This window comes from Patiria miniata, unplaced genomic scaffold (assembly GCF_015706575.1).
Source record: "Patiria miniata isolate m_02_andy unplaced genomic scaffold, ASM1570657v1 HiC_scaffold_2, whole genome shotgun sequence".
NCBI classification, from domain to species: domain Eukaryota; kingdom Metazoa; phylum Echinodermata; class Asteroidea; order Valvatida; family Asterinidae; genus Patiria; species Patiria miniata.
This window is the reverse complement of record NW_024037058.1, coordinates 739,369-763,149: the sequence shown is the minus strand read 5'-3', so window position 1 is coordinate 763,149 and position 23,781 is coordinate 739,369. Positions and strand designations below refer to the sequence as shown.

General features: G+C 39.2%; 1 pseudogene; it reads left to right on the top strand.

Annotated features, from left to right (window-relative positions):
- The window catches only part of LOC119726957, a 24,692-nt pseudogene extending 911 nt beyond the window's left edge, over positions 1-23,781 (top strand).

Genomic DNA, 23,781 nt, shown 5'->3' with positions numbered 1-23,781 from the left:
TTGTACCCAAAATAACTGCATTGCTTTCAAAATGAGAATGAACAAATGATAATTTGGCTTAGTGTGATGAAGTGATGTGGTCTCCCAAGAGGACTGCATGTACATGTAGTCCACGCTTTAAATGACAGCTTTTCCTTCCGCAATTCCACAATAAAGGTGTTGAATGTTACAGTCATTAATACCCATTTTTCCATTAAATCTTGACAGATTAGAAGCTGAGAGTCCAAGCCAACTGGATGCTAGCAGTCTGATGAGTCACATGGAGTCAGCATGTATCAGTAATGAACTCCTCCGCCGTGAGATTCAGACAATGAAGACAACCAAAGCTGAGCTACAACACCAACTAGATGGAGCCAGAGAGCAACTTGAACGGAGGGAGGTGGTGGAAAGGCTGGAACAGCTTAATCCGAAGGTTGAATTGCGACAAACTTCAAAGGTATGGCATTGGTGTCTCTCTGTACTTCTGTTCCAAACAAGTAATTTTGCGGCACACTACTCCGTCGAAATATCAATATTACTTGATTACAGTGTGATATTGACATTGTCTATCATTTTTTTAATGAAATTGAAAAATCCAAAATTTGATATGAGTAAATGATATTGGTCAGAAATGTTGGCCGGTGTTTGAGCAAGGTAGGACCACTGGACAAAAACAGTTTTGTCAACAGAAGGCAGTGCAAGAATCTTAAATACAAAATGGTTCCCTTAAAGTGCCAAGTAGGTTGAAACTCGTTATTTTAAGTAAATCACGTCAAAATAGGTGTTTTTCATGATCTTCACTTATACTTGCCCGAAGACATCAACATGTTGGTAGTGTTGACAATCGGTTTTATTTTTACTCCATGGGGCTTTACACTTTGTATAGCTTGAACAAAAGGACCAATCGCGGGACCGACTAAAAATGACAGGAAATTCACGTAGGTCTAATGTATGTGCAATCATTAAGTGCAATTGCAGTTTATCATCTTTGTTTGGCGGGAACCAGTCTATAAGCCTGTTCGATATCCATTTATTTTTAAATCGGAATATCATGGAAAAAATATCGGATATCGCAATATTATCGTGATGACGTCATTTTTCCATTCATGGAACAATGGAATAAACAAAAAACACGACCAAAGTCACCATCCACTGCCGTGAAAAATAACCCGATAGTCCCGATGGTCCGAATATGTCCTGAACAAAATCATCAATTTTATTTGAGTACTATTCTCATTTACTTTGCCAATTAAGGAGAAAACAAATTCCACATTCAAATATCGAAAAAATTTACCTTGAAATGTTTGATAAAAATGTGTAAATAGAAATATCTCACAAGGAAAGAACGAAGTACCAGCACGCAATGCACGCCGCACTGATGCCACGTGCAGACCGTTACAGCCCACACCATTTGCGGTCAAGGGTGTGCTTCCTTGAAAACAATTTACCAGTATTTCCATCCTTTCAAAATTACAAATAACATTTTTTTTATGGAGTCCGAAATATTTTCTTGTTCAGAAAAAGTTCTTCATTGTTACAAACTCACAAAAGTATTTTTTTCTAAAGAATTTATTGATGAAAAACGATGTTAACTCCAAAAAGAGGGTGAAGCACCCCTTTGTAAAAATTCTTCCAATTTTTTGAACGAAAGTCACGATTGAACAGTTGGTTTTCGACGTTTTTTGTTGTTAAAATATGAACTGATTTCATAAGTTTGGCACAGTTTTGGCACTAAGCAAGTGTAAGTGCCCGGGTACAGCCACGGCAGAGACGGAACGAGTCAGGAAAATATGTGCAGGAAAATTTGATCTATTTCGCCGGAGTCGTTGGCCCGGCAGCAAATTTTTTCTCCCAAACGACATCCGCATATACGCTATGGAGTTTTGGACTTTACTTTTCTAAAAACATGAGAAGAAAATCGAAAATATATAATATATGGAATTCGGACTTTATTTCCCTTTTTGAAAAAACCTCCGAAGCCTCAGGTTAGAAAATTAAAAAAAATCCGGGTGCAAAACCGTGGATTCGCGAACCCCGCAACCTCGCGGTGCAAAATCACAATTTAGTATCGACTGAGCTGTCGCACTGCTCGCCACATTGTGGGGAAACAAAACCATTATATAGTGCGTACGTATCATAAAAGTATTGTAGGAGGCGCTTAACAACCATGTATGCGGATGTCGTTTGGGTCTGCCTGATCTATGGCCTGATGAGGCGCAGGCTGCGCCGCCTGGGAAAAGAAAATTTGTGGGCCCGACGAGGGCTCCCCTGACCGTGCGCCGAAACGAAACATGTTCACTTCTCAACGTCATAATCTACAATTATTTGCGGTGTTTTGTCTGTACAACTTCTCGTTCAACTATTTCTTTCAGAGACTAGTACCTGTGCGGTATCCATGGTGAAATGCCTCTGTTCTGCCTTGCTGAACTTACATACTTCTTCTCCGGAAAAACATGTCTAAAAAATCATCCCAATCGAATCGTTTTGAGAATAAGCAGTGTTCTGTATGAAACATTTCCGTCACAAAACAGGCACCGTATTTTCTTTGCGAAATGTCAGAGACTTGTTTTCCCTTCGGTTAACTTAGACGCACGTGATTACGTTTTCACTTGGTACTTGGGGGCGAAATTGAGAACAATCGGTTAAAAAGATGGTCTGGATTGTGTTGTTTGTATAGCTCCATGTTTGTACTGCCACGTGGAAGACGCAAAATCCAATACACGTGACGTTCGTTAAGTCAGTTGGTTCTGCCCCTTGATAGGTAAGACCTTGCGGTACAATGCGGTAACAGTGAATTTGTGGTTTGCGTTTTTTTATGGGAGCACTGTAGCGGCTCTATTTAAAGTCCAGTGGTGACTCTAATGGTTACAAAAGTGGTAATTCAAAAGAATATCGCGATATTTTTCGGCATATCGAATTCCATGATGTGCCGATTTTTTTTAAGAGATCGATACGATTTCCGATATAAAAATTAAATCGAAATATCGTGAAAGATCGTCATATAGGCTTACCAGTCTATGAGCTAAGCAAGATATTTTGAGGCGGCTAAACATTTGCGCTGATGTCGCGTTAAAGTCAGAACAATACTTGGTTTGAAAATGCCTTCTGCACTCTCAATCACCAAGGATGTGAAAGGAAGAAATACAAAAGGGGTAATTTCTGATAGTTTTTGAAGTAAAAATGTTGCCGAGATGCATTTTTGGTAAGACAAAATAGGTATGGATGTGTTTTTCACGTACAGGTACTGGTACACAACTCAACTCTTCAAATGTTTTTGAATATTTTCAAATTTTTTTACATACTGCTCCAAGCTTCTCAAGCAGCTTCCACACGAAGAATGCACAAAGTGATGATGTCATATGTGATACAGGAGCAAATTTTTTTACCCGCTGAAACTCTGCAATAAAGTATTTTTAGGTAGATTTTAACCTGCTTTTTTTACAAAGTGATTCAGCCCAATACACAAACTGTATACCTGGTAAGAACTTGCAACATACCAAAAATGTTTGTTTGAAATATTCTTTGATTATAATCCATATTGGTTTAATGATATACATGTACATGTATCGATAATCAAAACTTCTGATATCGACAGGGCTACTAGACAATAGCACTGCCTCTTTCTCGTTACATCTTTTCAGGAGTCGTTACAGACAGAGGTTGATAATCTTCTCCTTCAAGTCGGTGAGCAGATGAATCAACAAGCTTTCCTACAAGAAGCCTTACATCAGGTATTCGCAAGAAATACAATTCAAGACCCTGTCTTCATTTCTCCTATTTTGTCAATTTATTTAAGCTGCCGTTGTAATTATTGACATCAGTGCGTATATACCTGGCCTGCTGCGCATTCCGTGGGCGTCCGTGTTTGACGGTACCATGCGCCACGCTCTGTTGACTGGTTGATAACTGTGAGCTTCTATGCTCTTGATCGTGCGAGAACCAGCAAAAAATCCAAAAGGTGAACCTTGGCCACATCTAGCTGGTTCAAGTCCATCTATGACAAAAACCAAAGAGCAAAATGTTTTTGTATAAAAGATCTACATGTATTTCTCAAAACTAGGGAGAGTTTGGGCTTAGACATGATTATACAAGAACAAAAAGGCATTCATTTTTGTTGTTGGTTAAGTGCAAATCGCATAGCTACTTCAGGCTGTGGTATGCCTGAATCTACCCCATTGAAAAGGAAGTGTGACAGGATTAACTCCCAATAAATAAGAATTTTACTGATACTGGAAATATTTGCGCTTTGTGTCTAGGTTGGCTATAAATTGCTAATTTATCTTGATGAATGTAGCCCGCTAAAGCCTTCTCAGGTCAGGCAAACAGCATGGTCTAGCATGAACCTTCTTTTAATAAATGATCAGAATGGTGTACTAATTCCTTGACAAATCGGCAATCATCTGATCATGGGAAATAACAGTCCTTCCTTGAAATTCTCAGGCCCTGGCAATTACTGTTGTTACCGTTAAATGAGTTCCATTGGCATCGCAGTTGAGTTCCGCTTGGCAAATTGTGCTTTGGTTGCATGGTAGATGGTATATCGCTCTCTTTCGCTTCCTCAGTACCGGTACAAGCTGTTAAACGAACAATATCTTTGCTGAACTTGTAAATCAATATTCCATACCTGTCCTTCACACTTTTTGGGACGGACGGAAGCATTTTTGAGGTATTTGCAGATTGTTTTTAAATGTTTTAACAGTTCACCATATTAAACATACATTCCCATCCTTAATTCAGTGACAATTTACCAAAATTATAAAAACCTTGCCTTAAAGGATGAAAGGTTTTAGCTAATAATTGACCTTATCACAGGCCCAAGACCAGAGTATTGTACAGTGTCAGTTAATAATACAGTGCAATATACATGCAAGGGCTAAACATTACGTTCAACTTGTCCCACAAGTTACATGCACACGTATAGGCACACACATTTGCCCATCATCAGGCCATTTAAATGGCTTGAGTTTGGTCATTTTTCCAGTCAATTTACATCCTACATTTTATCAATTTGATTGGACAAACAGAAATCCGCTGAGTTATCAACTGCCAACCAGGATAAGATCAACATGAGAGATCAGTATCAAAAGGAGATCCACAACCTACAACAGGACCTGTGTATTGCTTATAAACAACAACAGCAAGAAGTAAGTCATTTGTAATGCCATTAAGTAGAAGCAATGTCTTGTTTAAGGGAGTTTGTTAACTCAGAATTGTTTGATTACAGCAAAGGGAAAGGAGGATGGAAAAACATTTTCTAAATTAAAAATACATGTACGTTCATAATTACTACCATAGTGGTGACAGTTATGCTTTATAAAAATGTTTCAAAGTTTGGAAAGCCTATTCCTAAGACTGATGGGCTTGATCTTGACTTTTTGATCCAATACTGTTTCCAATATTAAGCAACTGTCTCATTTATGGAATGACTTCAGCATTTGTTTTTCTTGACCGATGCATCATAACCGTCGCAAACATCCCTTGTCCATTTAAGTGAAAAACAAACCTCTGGAATAGATTATTGATGTAATGCTGTTGTGGTTTGTAATTTGAAGTTGTATTGATTGCCTATCCTTGCAGGTATCTGATCTCCATGCATTTTATGAGCAGAACAACTATGAGCCTCACTACATGAGAGCTAGGGTTACCATTGCTGAGCTCAAGACAGAACTACAAGCTTATACTGACTTGAAAGACACACTGGATAAAGCCGCTGAGATTCAGGTGCTTGACAAGTTGTAATAAAACGGCAATTTGATGGTAACTTGTGTTACATTGGGAGGGGGTCTTCCCTCAACTCTGTGCTGTTATTCTATAAAGTCAAAGCATTTAGGGTAGATTTTTCCTCACATGCATTGTATCTCTTGCAATTAAGTGACTAAACTACTAAAACTATGTCAACAAAATAAAGTTCTATTGGTTGGCCAATACATTTTTATTGGTAACTTGCGTTACAAGAAAAGGACATGGCAATAATGTCAATACCCTTCATTTCCAAGTTTCCTCATACTGCCCACTGATTTAAACATCTTGTTAGTAGCCTCACATCTTTGGGTGTAATTCAGATGCTACCATTTAAGTTAATAAATTATCATAAAATCTCCAGAGTGATACATTTTGGTATCTCACTTTTCGGTGATTCACGTTACAATTTTTCCGCCCATCTTTGGTACAAGTCAAAACACAGGAAAGTAATGAATAAAAGACATTTGTGCATGAAATATGAACATTTCTCTCTGCCTTAAAAACAAGTTTTCATAAAATAACTGAGTATTATTTTGTGATTGTTATTCCTTAGGAACAATTTGGATGTATTGAAGAGGCATACAGTCTAGTGAATGCACTCTTCACAAAGACGATGGACAAGAAAGATGAATTGGACAAACAGGTGTGTTTGCATATTCAGAAATCCACACAAATCTGGAAACAAATTACTTGCGCTCTTTTTAATAACTAAAAAGACATTTAAAAATATAATTCTTTCATATGAAAGCATCAGTTGGTTTATTCCCCTTTTCTCTCTATTACACCTGTAATTTAGCTTCCAATTGTTTACATTAGCTCAAGCTGTGATATGACAAATTAAATAATGTACCATACCAGTGTACCGCCTGTCGACAATAATAGATGTTACAATGGTGGTTACAGATACACCCTTTTAAAACCATTCTAAGAGTGTCCATCAAATGAGGGATAAAAACAATTTCCACAAGTGTGAGCATTACAGTTTATACAGTGTGAATCTGGTTTTTGTCTATCGTAACTTTCTTAACCTTACTTTTGTCCTTATAGCAAGTAGCGATGGTTGATGAGATGAATCACACCAAAGCATTGAATGAGCAGCTACAACAGCTGCTAGCAACAGCAAAGGACCAGCAACACTATACACAGACACAGCTACAGGATGCTATCAATGCTGAGAAGGACGCCCTCAAGTGTCAGGGTCAATTACTGGGAGAATTAGACGAGGTCTCACAGACTTCTGATGAGATCAAATCAGAGCTTCAGAATACAAAATTAGGTCAGAAGTAATACTGTGGCTGGATACATATGTTAGGGGCCGTTCAACATTTTGGATGTTTTTAAATTTCGATTTTTTTTTTTCCCCGAACTTGTTTTGACCCACCCACCCACCCTGATTTTCGATCTTAAAATTTTGATTTTCCATTCAATAAAAAAAATGGACAAATGTCTAGTTCAGTGACGGCGGAATTCAGCTGCGGTTAGTGTACACGGCACCTTACCAACAACACGGCCCACTGGCATTCCTGTACGTAGGAAATCAACCTGGAACACGTTAAACTTGTCCATTCTAAACGGTGATAATAAGTACATTAGCTGGCTCTAAAAACAATGATTGTTGTCTTGGCGTTAAGAGGTATAATGACTCCAATTATTCATGAAGTTTATTCAGAAGTTTCAGTCGTTTTGGATAGAAAAAAAGAACTCTCAACTCGCGCTATTCAGACTCATCGACGCTGCCATGTTCATTGGACGCAGATACCATGCATGCGATACATATGCGCATGCAGGTTGCCTAATGTTGAACACAAGTAGGTTTATTTCCTTGTCGCAATTGGTAACCGACGCTCATGGCGTGTATTAAGACACATGAACCTGGTGTCCGCTCCATTTGCACGGCGCACCCATGCATACATGGTGCTACGATGGATACACAATACATGATACATTGTACTTGTGCGGTAGTACAGATGCATACTGTACCCGGCCGTACGGTAAAGGCTTAAAAGTATTTCGAATCGGTACGCAGAGAGTTGAATTGGCAAGTTAAAAGAGTTTTTTTTTTCTATTTTCTAGCTTTTAATTCAAAAAAAGTGACCTTTGAACTTGAAATTTAAAAACATCGAACTTTTTGAATGGCCCTTTAGTCTGATAAAAGTTGGTTAACTGGTTACTATTTAATAGATGGAAATCATGCTGGATTTGTGGGAGTATGCGTCATTTTGTTAATCAGTTGGTTAGTTGGTTAGTTGGTTGGAAGGTCAGTTGGTTATCAATCAATTTGTCAGTGGGTTGGTCGGTCAGTGGGTCAGGTTGGTGAGATCAAGTCAGGTCCGATCAGTCAGTCTGGTCGGTCATGTGTAGAAAGATCTTAAATCTTATAACTTCTCACAAATCCCCTATGAGATATTGCTGCTAAGTATGAACACTCATACTTTAACAACCAAATTCTAAAAGAAAAGGTTAGTTAGGTCTTGTTAATCTGGTCAGTTGGATCTGGTTAATCTGTTCAAGTCAGATCAGGTCCGTTTCAGGTTAGTCATTTGCAGGAATGTCTTGCATATTATATATTTGTTATATCCATAGAGCTATATTAAATTACTAGAGCACTAACTCCTCATTCTTGCGCGGGGAGACGCTTTGAAGCCGCTCTGGGCGCAGACATTTTGAATTTATTTGTGTGTTTGTAGAAGACAATCAAAATAGCTGGATTGAATTTTAAAAGTATACTCTAAATGCAACGCGCAAGTAGAAGATACGCAAACAACGTAAGCGCGTCATGACTGTTCAAAAACGTCACAGCGAAAAGCATCTGCAGCGAGGGACGCGCACACGTTGCCCTGTTTGCATAGAGCAAAATGAAACGCTCATTTGCTGATCGTGCGTTTCGGTTTTGCGTATCGGCTTCAATGACGCACCGGTATCGAATACAAACGCAGATATGCAAATAGCCGTACAAAAGCGGTACACAATTTCGAGTTTTCCATAGGTTTGTGCACAAACATGGATGCGGCCATCAGGCATTACTTTATACATCGAGTTAGCGCTCTAGTAATTTAATATAGCTCTATGGTTATATCACATACAACTGTAAATGATATAATTAAAACATCCTTTTCCTGAACTGTTTACTACAGAATTGTCTGGCTACAAAAGTGATTATGAGACTGTCATGGCCAAGATGAAGGCATTAGAGCAGCAGAGTATCGAGCATTTCCTGGCAGAGTGCACAGTGGAAGCTGCTTTGGCTATTCAGAGTAAACAATGGCAAGATACCACGGCAGAGATGCAGATAGTGCATTCACAGACTGGAGAAGAGATTCAGAATCTCATGCTGCAGAATACAAGGTACAAACCAATGCAGTGTATATTGATATATTTCCTAATGATAGCACTCTGTTCCTAACATTTAGCAATCATTGGTAATCAGCAGTAACAGTGAGTTTATAGATTGATAAGTTGTGGATGTTTTGATACCAATTTCATCAACATTGTTATTACAAAAATGCTTTTTCAGATGGAGTGGAAACTTTGTTTTGGTCAAAAGCTAGCCCCATAAGCGTGTCAAATACTGCACTTTCTCTGTATTGTGAGCCACACAGTTGTGCATGCCACATTTCCTGAAAACTTGTTTCAGGAGCTGAATTAAAAAAATTAGGAATGTTTTTTCTTACTTGCTAGTTGCTATGGAAGCTACTTACATCAGAGGCATGTATGTCTCTAGTAGCAAGCCATATTTCATAGCAAGCATTTATCGCATTTCCAAGATCAAAAGACTTAATTGTCATGGAGTATTTTCACTATAAATAACCTGTATTTAGTGTGATGGGGCAGTTATGAACATGTGGTTTAAAGCTGATTAATGGTCTGGCAGCTGAAAATAGCCTGAGCTGAAGGCGAGGGCTATTGTTGACGACCAGGGCCCTAACCAGTTTTAAACATCACATTTACAACTGCTCTATCACGCTATTATCCCCATTCAGAATACCTTTTTGGTAAAAATCTAAAATCAAAAGGTTGGCAAACTTCCAACAATGTTCGGGTCATTTTTGTGGGTAATCACCTTGGGTAATTCTTGTGTTCTGTTTTCAGACTTACTGCTGAGACTACTGACCAGAAGCATCAACTGTCTAGTAGTCAAGATCTCATCATTGCCCTACAGTCAGAACTTGAGAGAAACAAGGAGATAATGAACCAACAAGCTAAGGAACTGGAATCATTGGAGTGGGAGCGAGAGATGAGCAAGAAGGCAAAAGCAGATGCACAGAGGATGGCCAGACAGATTCAAGTAGGTTTGGCATTGCCTGATGTCTTAGCCAGTCACTTGATACATAAGACCATGCACAAGTTAACTTGAGTAAATTTAGGTAGTCTCAAGTCCAAGTCAGGACTCTTGCACAGTAAGATAAGGGCAGATAAAATGGTCAGACAAATTTTGGTAAACTTTGAAGTGGATCAGCTGCCGGTTTTCAAAGATGGTAGTTGTGGTATGAGTATATAGTAAACTCCGGCCAAGTCGACAACGTATAACTTGTCATATCACTTAAATCGGCCATCTGACGAAAGTCCCGATCGTCTCTAATGCAGTTCCATTGAAAGTTTCATTTCTAAGTCAGCCTTTGTAAGTTGCCATTTCGCCTAAGTCGGCGTGTTACTTTTGGTCCCATTTCTTCACAACTACATCAATTCCTCCGCATAAGTTGGCATAAAAAAACCACCACCACCACCACGTGCGCGATCAAAAAGGGGTTTCCCCGATTCTGTAAGCACATCAATACCAGTACCCCTCTAGTCCTGCACGCATGCGCTCTGTACATTTTAGGGGGTCCCATTATTGAATGAACTTTACCACGCATGTCCGTACCGTACGCATGCCTTAATATGTAATTAACTGTACTCATATGTGTATGCAAGCGTTCTAACTTCTACACCACACTGTTAATGCTGGCTGGCCATCCTTGCTTCGTATGCGTACAGGCATGACATTCTGTGATCAATACGTCAGCCTGTATGTGGTGATAACCATTGAGGATATATTTGCTGGAATCAATCATGGACGTAGAAATAAACCAGGGTAAATCAAAGCCTGTGATCCCATAATGAGAGATCGTTTGCAGTATTGATCCAGATACAGATGTGCATAGGCCATTCAATCGATTTTTACTCCATGATTCAATTTATGTAAGTCCGCAAAATGACGACTTACAGCAGATGTCGGCATTCGCGTATAAGTTGTCACAAATTCTCGGGTTCCGAGACTGCGGACTGAGCCAGAGTTTACTGTAGAATCGAGTCAAGTCTGACAGTCTTGAAATCGAAACTTCTGGCAACTTGTAATGTTAAAAATAATCAGGGATTAAAGGTCACATGTTGTTCCTTTAATGCCAAGTCGGATCATTTACAATTAACTGGAAAAGTATGTACTGATGTAATGACAAAACCTTTACTTAAAGTGAAGATGGGACTGGTATCAATTCCCTTTGAAGGTATATAAAAAGACAAACTTATCATGTTTTAAAAAGTTTTTAATGCAGACTCCTGTGGAAATGGGATGTTTGACACGTTGGTTTGGTTCTCTGTCATGTCTGTGAACAAGTGGGAGATTTCTAGGAAGATATCAAACTCCAAGATCTTTTTATTGTCATGCCAAAGGAGAGCTATACAGCCTAGTTTTGAAATAAGACCACTCAAAGTGGTTACTGTTGTCACAGAGCTCGGCCACTTGTGCCTGGGCCACATTACTATCGGGTCACCCTGACTTTGGCCCCTTGGCAGTGTCCAAATTACTCAGTTAAAAAGAAATTGAAGACTGACTCCATTCTTGGTTGATATACTGCATCCAGCAGTCACACACCTTGTTGCCATGGCCAACAAATGATGTGTTTTTTGGGAAATATTTGCTTACTTTCACAAAAAGTTGTTCTGACGTGTAAAGCACTTTGTAATGCAATATATTTGCATAGATTGCCCTGCTGCATGGCAGGCTTGGCCAGCCAGCATTCTTGGTCTACATTATGACTCCCACAACAAATTCTGTTATTTAGGGTCCCATTGCAAGGGTGGAGTAACTTAGCCAAACATTATCAGCATTTCTTTTCTTTTATGTATGTGGGGAACTAATCATCACAAGACACCACATATCACTGTTAGGATCAATCATACTATATGTATTAAGACCAAGAAAAAAAGATGTGTTTCCTATTACATTGGAAAAAAAAGGGTTGGTGGGTGGTGCGACCGTTTTTGTGATTTGCTCTAAATTTTTGAAGTGAAATGTTTCCAGTAATATATGAACTTACTTCTAATGTAGAAACTGGAAAATTTCTGCCCCAACAGGATTAGATTCATTGTGTGTGTCAGCCATTTTGGAAAGATAGCAAACCTTGTTGATGGCAAACAGTTGGCTCCACTTATAGAAATAGAGGTAGACTTCTAACTGACACAGTCACACTTGCATCATTGCAGAACTTTGAGCAGCAGTTTAAGGAAAACATTGAATTCCTTGAGGAGGAAAGAGTTGCCCTGGTAGAGTCAGCCCGGGAAGCAGAAGACCAACTCAAAGTCACCAGCTTGGAGCTATCTCGCCTCAAGGTGGCGCTCTCCAAGGCTGAGGAATCAGGATCACAGTGGAAAGGTGCTGCAGAAACTTTAAGGTCAGTGGGAAAACAGTGATTTCCAAACAGCTACAGTAAACTCTGGCAAAACCGACATCGTACAACTCGTCAAATCGCTCAAGTCGGCCCTCTGACTAAAGTCCCAATTGTCTGTAATGCATTTCCATTGAATTTTTTATTTCTAAGTCGGCTTTTATAAGTCACCATTTCGCTCAAGTCGTCATGTTACTCTAGGTCCCCTTTCCATAAAAAGCATTACAAAATCCTTTGTGTAAGTCGGCATTCAACAAATCACGCATTGGCATCGACTTCCTGTACTGCGGTTGGCAAAGTGTGGAGTGAAAAGTGGTTTCGCACAGCCCGTGACCGCTGCATGCATCGGTGTTGAAAAAGGGTGTTCTACTGCATACCACTATGCGGCGCTATAGGATCTTTGCTGCATACATCGCATATGCATCGTGAGCATATCAATACCAGTACCCCCTCTAGGCTGGACGCATGCGCTCTGTCCATTTTGGGGGTCGTCTTATTGAATGATGCTGCAGTCAATGCGTGCGTGGTATATACCGGACCACGCACGCATTACTGTGCACGTACATATGTATCGTGGTATCCACTATCAATACCCCAAACGTGATGATACAATTCGAGGATTAATTTGCTGGATTCAACTCAAGCATTGAGGAGATAATCCAGGGTAAATTGAAGCCAATTAGTGCAATGAATCATGTGTGCAAAAGACCATTCATTTATGCCGGCAAAATGACGGCTTACAGCAGATATCGGCATTCGCGTAAGTCGTCACAAATTCTCAGGTCCCGAGAGTGCCCGTTTAGCCGGAGTTTACTATATAACCTATTATTGCTATTGTTACTTGGAACTTTGGCACATGAAGGACATACATGTACATGTATACGCAGGTCAACTGTGTAATTATCAGACTTAATTAAGGTTCAATGTATAGTTGCTTTGTTAGTGCCTGCTGCTCCCAGTGTAGTGTCCTGACTGACTGACTGACTCCCCTGACTGGCTGGCTGGCTGACTGTGACTTGTGACTTAGAAAGTTAGATTGATTACCCATCTTACCGGTACTTACTGATTGTCACTTGTGACTTACACTATGGTCTGGGAGCAGCTATATGAGGCTTGCCTGTTTGTAGATATGATTGAGCACTCTACACCACATGTGTATTAGTCTGGCACTGCTTGTTTCATATAAGACCAGTCTCCATGCAAACAGTGTATGTGCATTTGTCATTTCCTCAAGTTACCTCTATACAAATATTGAGTGGCTCAGAGTGAAATGGGAGGAATATTATCGCAAGGTAAAATCTGGACTTTTCCATATCACGATGCGAATCCAAGGGCTAATATTCCTCACATTACACAATTTAAAGCCACTCAATATTTGTTTTTATATAACTAACATATAGATCCTTGTTGGTGAAATTGGCGAAAAATGTGTTGATCTCTTCCAAACCACCCCTTCGCGAAAATATTTGATCCCAACTCGTAGCGCTGGCTCTTTAAAACAATATACACAACGCTGAACGCACTCACCAGCATGCATTTGCACACAAATACATGTACCGCGTCTTGGAACAAGCATCGATCCTAACTGTTTAATAATATTTCCCATTCCCCATGGGCGAATGGGATTTTTTGAGATCCGGCGTGAATGGGAGTAATAACGAATGTCACGTGATGTGTGTTCCACCAATCAACTGACAAGGATCTGTATGTCGGTTATATAATAGATCTTATTCTACAAATTGTTTAGCCATTCTGATTCAATTGAATAGAACTGTGTGTTCTCTGGGACCAGCTTGACTAGGTTTGCCTTGTCTTGTTTGCAGTGAGAGGCTTCAATTCTGTCAGAGTGAGTTAGATAACACAAAGGCCCATGCTCACTGGATGCTACTCAACCAAGCCACTGAGATGAGAGATGCTGCCGATGGATTGACAGCACTACTCAAGAAGATACAAGACGTATTCACTCATCTCAACATCAGCATGGAAGACCAACAGGTAATAGGATTCTTTCATAACCTGTGAAGATTGCTGGCTCTGTATTGGACAACAAGCATGTAGTACTCAATTAGAGTAGTGTGTGATTGGCACATGTTCACATATAGAGTATGTTCACACGCAATGGAAACACCTTAATACAGCTGTCCAACAGGTTTAAAAAACATTCAAAATGAAAGGTCTGGTTGCAAAGAATGTTGCAAGAGTTCCTTCAAAAACCTGATATTTTAATTGTTCAGAACGATAGAGCCCATTAAATCCTCTATAGATGATGTACTGATGGTTGCTTGGACTGCATTGTACATGTACATGTATCATGCGCATACTTTGGTTATCTCAGCCTACTAAAGTTGATTGAATAATTGGTTTGTTTTCTTTGTAGTTGAATAAAGAAGCCTCTGAGCCAACTGCAGCTTCCAAGATGATCCAATCCAAATCCAAATCACAGACAAATGAGCTTGCATCTGGCTCCTTAGTGGCTTCCATCCTGAGTGCTATCCAATCTAAAGATGAAGACATCAATGATGAAGATATGGTACTACAAGAACCCCGTCAGTCTCACTAGAGCAACAACCTCGCACCCCAAGCCCCTCTGACAGCGGCTTTGCTATTGGTGGATCCGGTAGCAGTGCATTCACTGCTGTGGAGACATCCACCAATCAGAATATATGTGCTGTAGATATGAAAGTCAACAAGGCTGACGAATTGAAAGAGAGTAAAGATGATAGTCTAGCCCTAGTGGAGCAGGTTGAGCAAGCGAGGGCGCTCTCAGGACAGCTTCTGAAGCTGCTACTGGCTCGTAATGACACCCTTGCGTCAGTAGTCAAGGAGCTCAAAGAGGAAAGGTAAAAGTCAGCTCCAAATCTAACATTTATGTATACATGTATGTATAATGGCCATGGATAGTAAACAACAGTAAATTCAAAGAAATATCTATGGTCCCGGCCAAAAGGCCCTTAATGTGGAACATTTAAAAGCATCTTGTGTGTTTAGATTTGTCATGGCTGTCGCTCATTGTACAACAATGTTACAATCTAGGTTTAAATTTCACCAATATCACCTACATGAATGTATTACAATATGAGGCTCTGCCTTACTGCTTCACAGGAGGTGTCTTCACCGCCTCATCCCCTCCAAAAGTTAAAGTCTGCCATATGGGGACGATCAACTTGTGAATGATCAACTTGTAATAAACACACACAGTCTCATTTTACCATTGTTAGGGCAAGGCATTGTGTTTCCTTTTGTCCCTATAACTTAACACTCTCCCATAGACTAAGCACACACTCATAAGTCCGATGACCATTTACAACAAAAGATGAATGTATCTGTCCTCGGCAAGTATGTAATACAAGAGCACATGCACTTACACACATATACACCATTTGAAGTTTATAGTAAAGCAGTGATTATGAATATTATTATCTTCAAGCAAACATGAATCCTCGATCCTGATCCATGGCAACAACAGTGCCAATATATCTAAGACCTTCGACCTTGTGGTACATTGGACATGGACGCACTACATTATTCTGTGGTCCACTCGTTGCTCCTGGGATTATTAATAGTTTCCTTCCTACACTGTACAATATGTATTATGTGACACAGCACACGGTTGTAATGACTTGCTCATTGCACTGTCATTACTGGTTACACGCTTTATTCTATCTGTTGGTTGAGGTAAGTAAACATAGCAACCTACCTGGGTGACTGCAGACCTCTGATATGGGATATAAGTCCTCCTGTAGTTGCCTGATTTCAGGCTGTTTCCAAACTGTAAATAACATATTGGCACTGTACATGTATACTACATCCGTCGGATTTTGTACCCCCGTGTAACCCCTTTAGTTCTTAACTTCACCTATATGGAAGGATTCTCAATTTACTGGAACCCATTGAAGTTATAGAGCATTGTTTGCTGAACTAGTTTGTTCCCATAAGAAACATAAGAAAAAACAGTGCCCTCTATTGACATAGCCAGAAACATTCGCACGCAATGAGTACAGGCTATGATACTTCTTTTATATGTTATATGCTAGTTTTTTGGTCATTATTTCTCATCGGGATGCCAACAATTCTTCATTACAGTTTTGTCCAATTAGAAATGATCAGGTTTTACGTTCGCTGGTTATATATTATAGCTACATAAAAATTGATCGGTATGTTAAACCCTGGAGCAGAATAGTTTGGTGAACTCTTATCTCAAACAAATTAGTTCGGCAAATGATTCTCTTACTTCCATGGGTTCATATTTTCCTGTTTAACATGGCTATTATTATTAAGCAGTACATTAGGAATCCTTCCATATAGGTGAAGTTAAGAAAAAGTGGTAACACAGGGTCTAAAATCTGATGGATGTATTTCATCCTTACATCCCTGTCAGGTGAATGTCACTATCGTACAATGTGTATGCACCCATTTCTTGATATTTGTGTCTTTCTCTATCGCAGGTGTCAGCTCCATACCCAACTCCTGAGATCCCAGAAGTTGCATGATCGAGAGCTGTGCGTCATCCGTGAGCAACTGCTAGAATCAGAGATGCAGGAGGAACGCCGTCTACATCAGGAGGTTGCTAATCGCAATGCATCATTAACTGAACAACAGCAAGCATTGCAATATGCACAGCAAAGACTGCAATCCATGGCTGATAACTTGGAGAGATTCTCTGATCAGAAGTCAACCATTGAGGTTAGCTGGCAGTCACCAGTCACTTTTATTACTGCTACCAACCTCAATGGATAGACTGATTTCTTGGACATTACAGTGGCCTGCGGTCACTCTAGACTAAACGTAAAGTAGTAGATAGAAAGTTACTATTTCTAACTTGATTTGATTAACATTATTTTCATTGTCCCCAACAGCCTCAATTTCACTGTTGCTTGAACTACAAGTTCAAATTTTAAGTTTGCCTAGCAAGTATGACTTTGCACTTGCACTCCTGTATTCTGTAGTCTAATAGCAGTCAACATAACACGTGTTGCTGAATCTCACCAATATAACAAACAAAGATGATTGTTTCATGTACATTGTTAATGAAATTGAAATTTCACCCATTTCCAATTTTTTTCAATTTAATTTATTTTCTTGGCATGTTTTTACCAGAAACTCCAAACTGAGACAGCTAAACTGACCAGCAGCCTGCGAGTTGCCCAGAGGGAGAAGGGCCTCCTACAAGAACAGCTGGACAATGTCTTGTCAGGCTGTTCTCAATCCAGCAATGAGGATGACGTTGATGGGAGAGTGGCATCGCAGCCAACAGCAGTCCGAAATAAGCTGATTAGAGAAAACCTGAGTCTCAAGAAGGAGGTAAGCAGACTTCCATTTAGTGCGATGCTTTGGATTCAGTTTTATGGACAATTCATTATACAAATAATGAATGTTTATGAGTGCAATGGTGAGAATAATTTCATAAGTTGAATGATTGAATGTTCGCCGAGTTGAATGGAACATTCCATCCTTCAACGAATGAAAATATTGTCACCATTGCACGAATGCAAAACATTCATTATTTGTTTGAAACAACATCCAAGTAGATCTTTGTCATTCAATTGGAGGATAAAACTTTAAGAACAAACAAAACTCACAAAATTGTATCATATCCACTACATTGTTTAGTTTGTTCAAGGCTAACAAAGGTTTAAAAGTCAAATCATTGACAATAATGAAATAGCGCCGGGCCACTGCGCGCGGCGTGCAATAGATCAAAAGGGATGGGACGAAAATGCACGGTGAATGGAACCAAAAATGCACGGTTATGAAGTAGGCAATGCAATGGTTCAATTAATGAATCCTCCAATCAAATGACAAGGATTTACTTGGGTGTTAAATAAACTTTGATATAAGTATTGAATAGGCCAAATCAACATCTGGATTTTGGATAACCAAACGCACGTGATGCTGCAAGCCTGCCAACTGTTGGACTAGGACTGCTGATACATTGTATTTATCCAAAAAATGCATAGCTGGTGAGAGTTTGCACATGTGCCAGTGAAATGTCCATTTGGCTTATTGTGCTGTCAAGATTTCTCTATGTTGCTCACACGATGCCAAAAACAAAGCTGCTTCCAGGCAATCTCCAAAAAGCAAAATGACAAACCAACTTTACATTTGCTTCATGAATTATTAGAAGCTGTTGGAAAAGTGTGCTTCATTCTTTCTGAGGGTTCATACACTTTAAACCCTATAATGTTTAACTTATAAACGCTTTTTGCAACAATTTATGTAGATTGTAAACCCCTCGTATTTAACTTGTGTTTAAGTTATAAATGTTCATGTTTTTACAGTGTAATGAGTACCACTCAAATTGAGCCCCTTAAAAGCATATGGGCGTTTCCATGGTAACTGGCCTACTGGCGTTATGGTTAAAAGAGGAGTCTTCCATCAGCTCTGTGCTGTTCTATAAAGTCAAAGCATTTAGAGTGGATTTTTCTCACAGAAGATCCCTTAAATTTAAGTGTCTAAACAAAGTTAAGTGTCAAAAAAAGACGCCAGCAAAACAAAATTCTGTTGGTTTAGCAGTAACTTTTTACATGTTTTAAGCTCTGGCAGGAGCTTCTTCATGTCACTTTGTGGACGGTTGGTCGGTCGATAGGTCTGTCCTTGGAAAGTTGATCAAAAATGGACCCCCTAAGTTTGCCATAAAATATAACTACCCCAAAAATTTAGCAAATGCAATGCCGTCGTCAGTAAATGCACTCTGGGCGAAAGTTTTTGTCTTGATCGACGTGCATGCGCGTCTATTTTGCATATGAAGTGAAACATTCCGGAACCGGGCCAGTTTTTTGTGCACTCGCCTTGTCGGTTTATGGGTGACTTGCGTTACAAGTTTATGAAGGTTTGAATTCTAGCAAGTACCGGTAGCAGAGGAATTAAGCAAAATGTTATGCTTTCCTTTCTGTGTGCATGAATATTTTCATTTTTCATGTTTTTATTTCAAGTATTCAATTCTAGATACTGTAAGTTGTGCGCAACTTATGTGCAGCAAATTTTCCTTCGGTTTGGCAGTTCAGCTGATTTACTTTCATTTCTTTCTATATTTGTTGCAGTTGGAGAGGCTGAGAGTTTGCTTAGTTGAACGCCAGGAGCACTATGAGACATTGAATGCTAGAGCTACCAAACATGTAAATATAATAGAGACTGTCCTATGAGACATTGAATGCTAGAGCTACCAAACATGTAAATATAATACAGACTGTCCTATGAGACATTGAATGCTAGAGCTACCAAACATGTAAATATAATAGAGACTGTCCTATGAGACATTGAATGCTAGAGCTACCAAACATGTAAATATAATACAGACTGTCCTATGAGACATTGAATGCTAGAGCTACCAAACATGTAAATATAATACAGACTGTCCTATGAGACATTGAATGCTAGAGCTACCAAACATGTAAATATAATACAGACTGTCCTATGAGACATTGAATGCTAGAGCTACCAAACATGTAAATATAATACAGACTGTCCTATGAGACATTGAATGCTAGAGCTACCAAACATGTAAATATAATAGAGACTGTCCTATGAGACATTGAATGCTAGAGCTACCAAACATGTAAATATAATACAGACTGTCCTATGAGACATTGAATGCTAGAGCTACCAAACATGTAAATATAATACAGACTGTCCTATGAGACATTGAATGCTAGAGCTACCAAACATGTAAATATAATACAGACTGTCCTATGAGACATTGAATGCTAGAGCTACCAAACATGTAAATATAATAGAGACTGTCCTATGAGACATTGAATGCTAGAGCTACCAAACATGTAAATATAATAGAGACTGTAGACCGAGGGAGGAAAATATAATGTTGCTCATAAATATAAAAAAAAAAAACGCCCATTGAGCAGATTTAGGAGGGCTTTATTGTATTAACAAATCTTTCTGGAAATCCTTCATGCCACTGACTTCAATAAACCTTTATTTTTCATCTGGGGTCAATTTCAACAAGCTGTTAGGCATGGACTAATGATGTGCAAACTCGACCCGAAACCGAAACCGACCCGACCCGAAACCGACTTCGGGTCGGGTCGGTTTGTCCATCTTTTTGGTCGGGTCGGTTTCGGTTTTGCATTGATATTTTCGGGTCGGGTCAGTTTAGCCATCTTTTGAAAAAAACGAAATAAACCGAAATAAACCGAAACAGTTGAGAAATTTAGGTGATGCAATATTATTGACAGTCACTGTGACCGCAGCCCTAGTGTGGTGTGGCCACCGAGCGCACTATCAAGTTCCAACGGTATTAATTTCTCCAGTCGGATGGGACTGACAGTGAAATAGATAAGATTGTAACAGTTTTCATGATACCGTGTGTGATACCATGCGTTTGTCCAGTAAGTGGAGTTACTCTCGATCAACCCACTGAGTATGACAGAGAGAGAGACGATGGTTTTGCAAAAGAATTCATGCCACGTGGGTAAGGGCAGGCACACAAAAAGTGATCACTTTGTCCAAGCAATTAAGGCATTCGTTTTTTTTTTTTTGGTTTTTATCGGGTCGGTCAGTTCGGGTCGGTTTTACCTTATTTTTTGTCGGGTCGGGTCGGTTTGAGGGAGTTCAGATCGTTTTCGGTTCGGATTCAGTTTATATCTCTAATGTTTCGGGTCAGTTTGGCCTGGTCATACCCCCCTTACCCCCCCCCCCCAATCTTTTTTTACGAAGTGCCTTTTTTTCCTGAACAAGTGCCCTTATCAAAAAAGAAGTGGTGCCCTTTTTTGTGGCATCTGCCGTTTTCAGAATTTCGCACATGTATCGCCCTGAAAAGCACCATATATTGGCCCTTTGTGTGCATAATTGTCGGTTTTGAACAGCGCCCCCATCGACAGATTGTACCCCCCCCCCCTTTTTGATTTTTCTCCTGTTGACTCTTCATCTTGTGGTTTATTTTGATGATCAAACTATCTTCTGTTGCTTATTTTGGTGTCTGCAACCTTTTCTTATTTTGGTGTCTGCAACCTTTCAAGAACTTATTTATTGTTGTGTTGCAAAACAAGTTGACATTTGAAGAGTAATTATTCCATAAATAATGTGTGCCAAATTTTTAATTCAAAAGTGAGTAACTTTTGTACTGTTAGAAAAATAACAATTTACAGGCGTGCAATTTTTCCTCGGATCAGCTGATTTCTTCGTTTTTTACTTCTCATGAATGCCATTACAAAATGAAAAATACTGTACAAAATGTTGTGTGGTTTGGAGTTACCTCGCTTTTTCTAAATTCCCAGTTGCAAGCCTGAATTTAAGAACATCAATTTTTGTTTCAGGGTGAACTCGTAAATAGCATGGACAGTACATCTAATAACTATATGTCTGTTAGAACATATAATTGGATCAATGAAACTGCATTCACTGTTTGCACTCAGATGCGCGTGTTGGAAGACAACTGGCACAAGGCAGATGCTGAGGTGTATCGTCTGGATGAAGTATTTGATCATTGCAAACAGGTAATTCCTTATTTAATAACTGACAGCAAAGGGGAGGTGATATACATGGCTATTGTCTGTGTGATATGATTGAAGACATCATACTTAAAGGGAAAATACAACATTTGCAAACATCAAAAAATAAAACTACCAAATCATTTTGAAATACCTTGCTGAACTGTTAGTGAATGACAGTGTAAAGCATCCTGTAAAATCATGGCACCTGGTATACTGTCATTTTCAAGAAAAGTGGTATTTTTGTATCAATTTCCAACGCTGATCGGCCGATCAGCGTTGGGAAAAAACTGGCTTTTTTTCAAATACTGGCCCCAATTGACCATTGCACTTGTTTGCAATCGATTACACACCTATGAACGGGTACAAGCCAGCTAGACTGGTTCCCTGACCTTACAATTCCCCAATGTACGTAAATTGCTCTGTTTCTTCTTAAATGGAGTCAGGGAACCAGACTACAGGAAAATTGTTGTTTTTCTTGGTTTTTATAGCATTTTTGAACCAAAAACCTCAAAAAAGTCAGTGTAACTATATTTGCTATATATTTCCAACCCCCAATTCCATCCATTTCTGAAAATTACAGCAAAAGCAAATGATGTATATTCCCTTTAAGAAATTAAAGCAGTCAAAGGAAACTCAAGATATTTACTTTTGTGACTGTGCACTCAGTTTGTATCGGGGTTGAAATAGCTTAAAGGGCCTTTTCAGGCACCTATGCTATATGTCTAATTTATCTTTATATTCAGTCGTCATATTGCCATTTACAAGGGTGTTTGAGACTAGAATTTTTTTGGCTTTAGTCATAAATTGTTGTATCAGTATGTGAAAAAAATCGAAGAAAAAGTCTATGCACAAATGTTTTTCAGTTACCAAAAATGTGGGTTCACAATTTAAACAGAAAACCCTTTATCTGAAGAGTAACAACACAGAAACAGCGCCCTCAGTTGTCAGGAAAGCATGGAATGTTTGAAATGTCCACAAAAGTCGCTTATTATCCTTTGTACTCGCTGCTTTATGTTCATTGGTTTGTTTTATGATATAGTTGATGGAGCAAGTTCCTGTCACAGGTGATGAGCATTCAAGCATGTCTGCATTGAGGCAACTACTCAGCTGAGTTATCTGCCTGAGTCAACACACACACCACCCCTTGCGGACACTGCTTTCATCAGGCATGCAACTTTTCCTTGGATCCGCTGATTTCCTCGTTTCTTACTTCTCAAGAATGCCAGTTTTTGTGTAATGGCATGCCTGATACAAGCTATGCTTTCAAGGTTTTGCCACCTCTAGTGGACTTTATATCTTGTTCAATACTTATATTATTTTTCATTTCTGTCATGAAGAGAGAATAAATGTGTTTGAATTGAATTGTCATGACAGATTGAAAAACACTGTACAAAGTCGTGTGTGGTTTGGAATTTCCTCATTTTTTCTAAATGCCCCGTTGCATGCCTGTTTCATCAAGTTTCCTTTGGCATTTGTTCAGTGCTTGCTTTGTAGTTTTACGCTGTATATATGTTTACATTGTAGCCTGGGGTATGTTAATCACACAGCTCTTTTTTACTACGACATGTTTTCCCTTGGAGCTTCAGTGATACCCATGTCACTGTGCTCTTCTGTGTTATAATATACTGCATTGCGAACGGAGACAATGTCTGCTGAGAGTCCAAATGATTTTCAGATAAAGGAAACATGGTGCTTGCCTGTGATACACACGAGGTGATGGGATTCGGGCTTGACCAACATTGCTATGCTTTATGTACAGTTAGCCAGTGTAGCATGTTTTAATTCATTTGTTTAGTCACAGAGTTGGATTTGAAATGAATTGTTCATTAAGTGATGTAGGTATTCAATAGATGTGTTCAACTGTTCATACAAAAGTTGAAAGTAGATTAGAAGGTAGCCAAACAGTGCTGAACTCAAAGGCCTTGTTTACACTTTTGATAAACTTAATACCTTTGGCATGGTAACAAGTT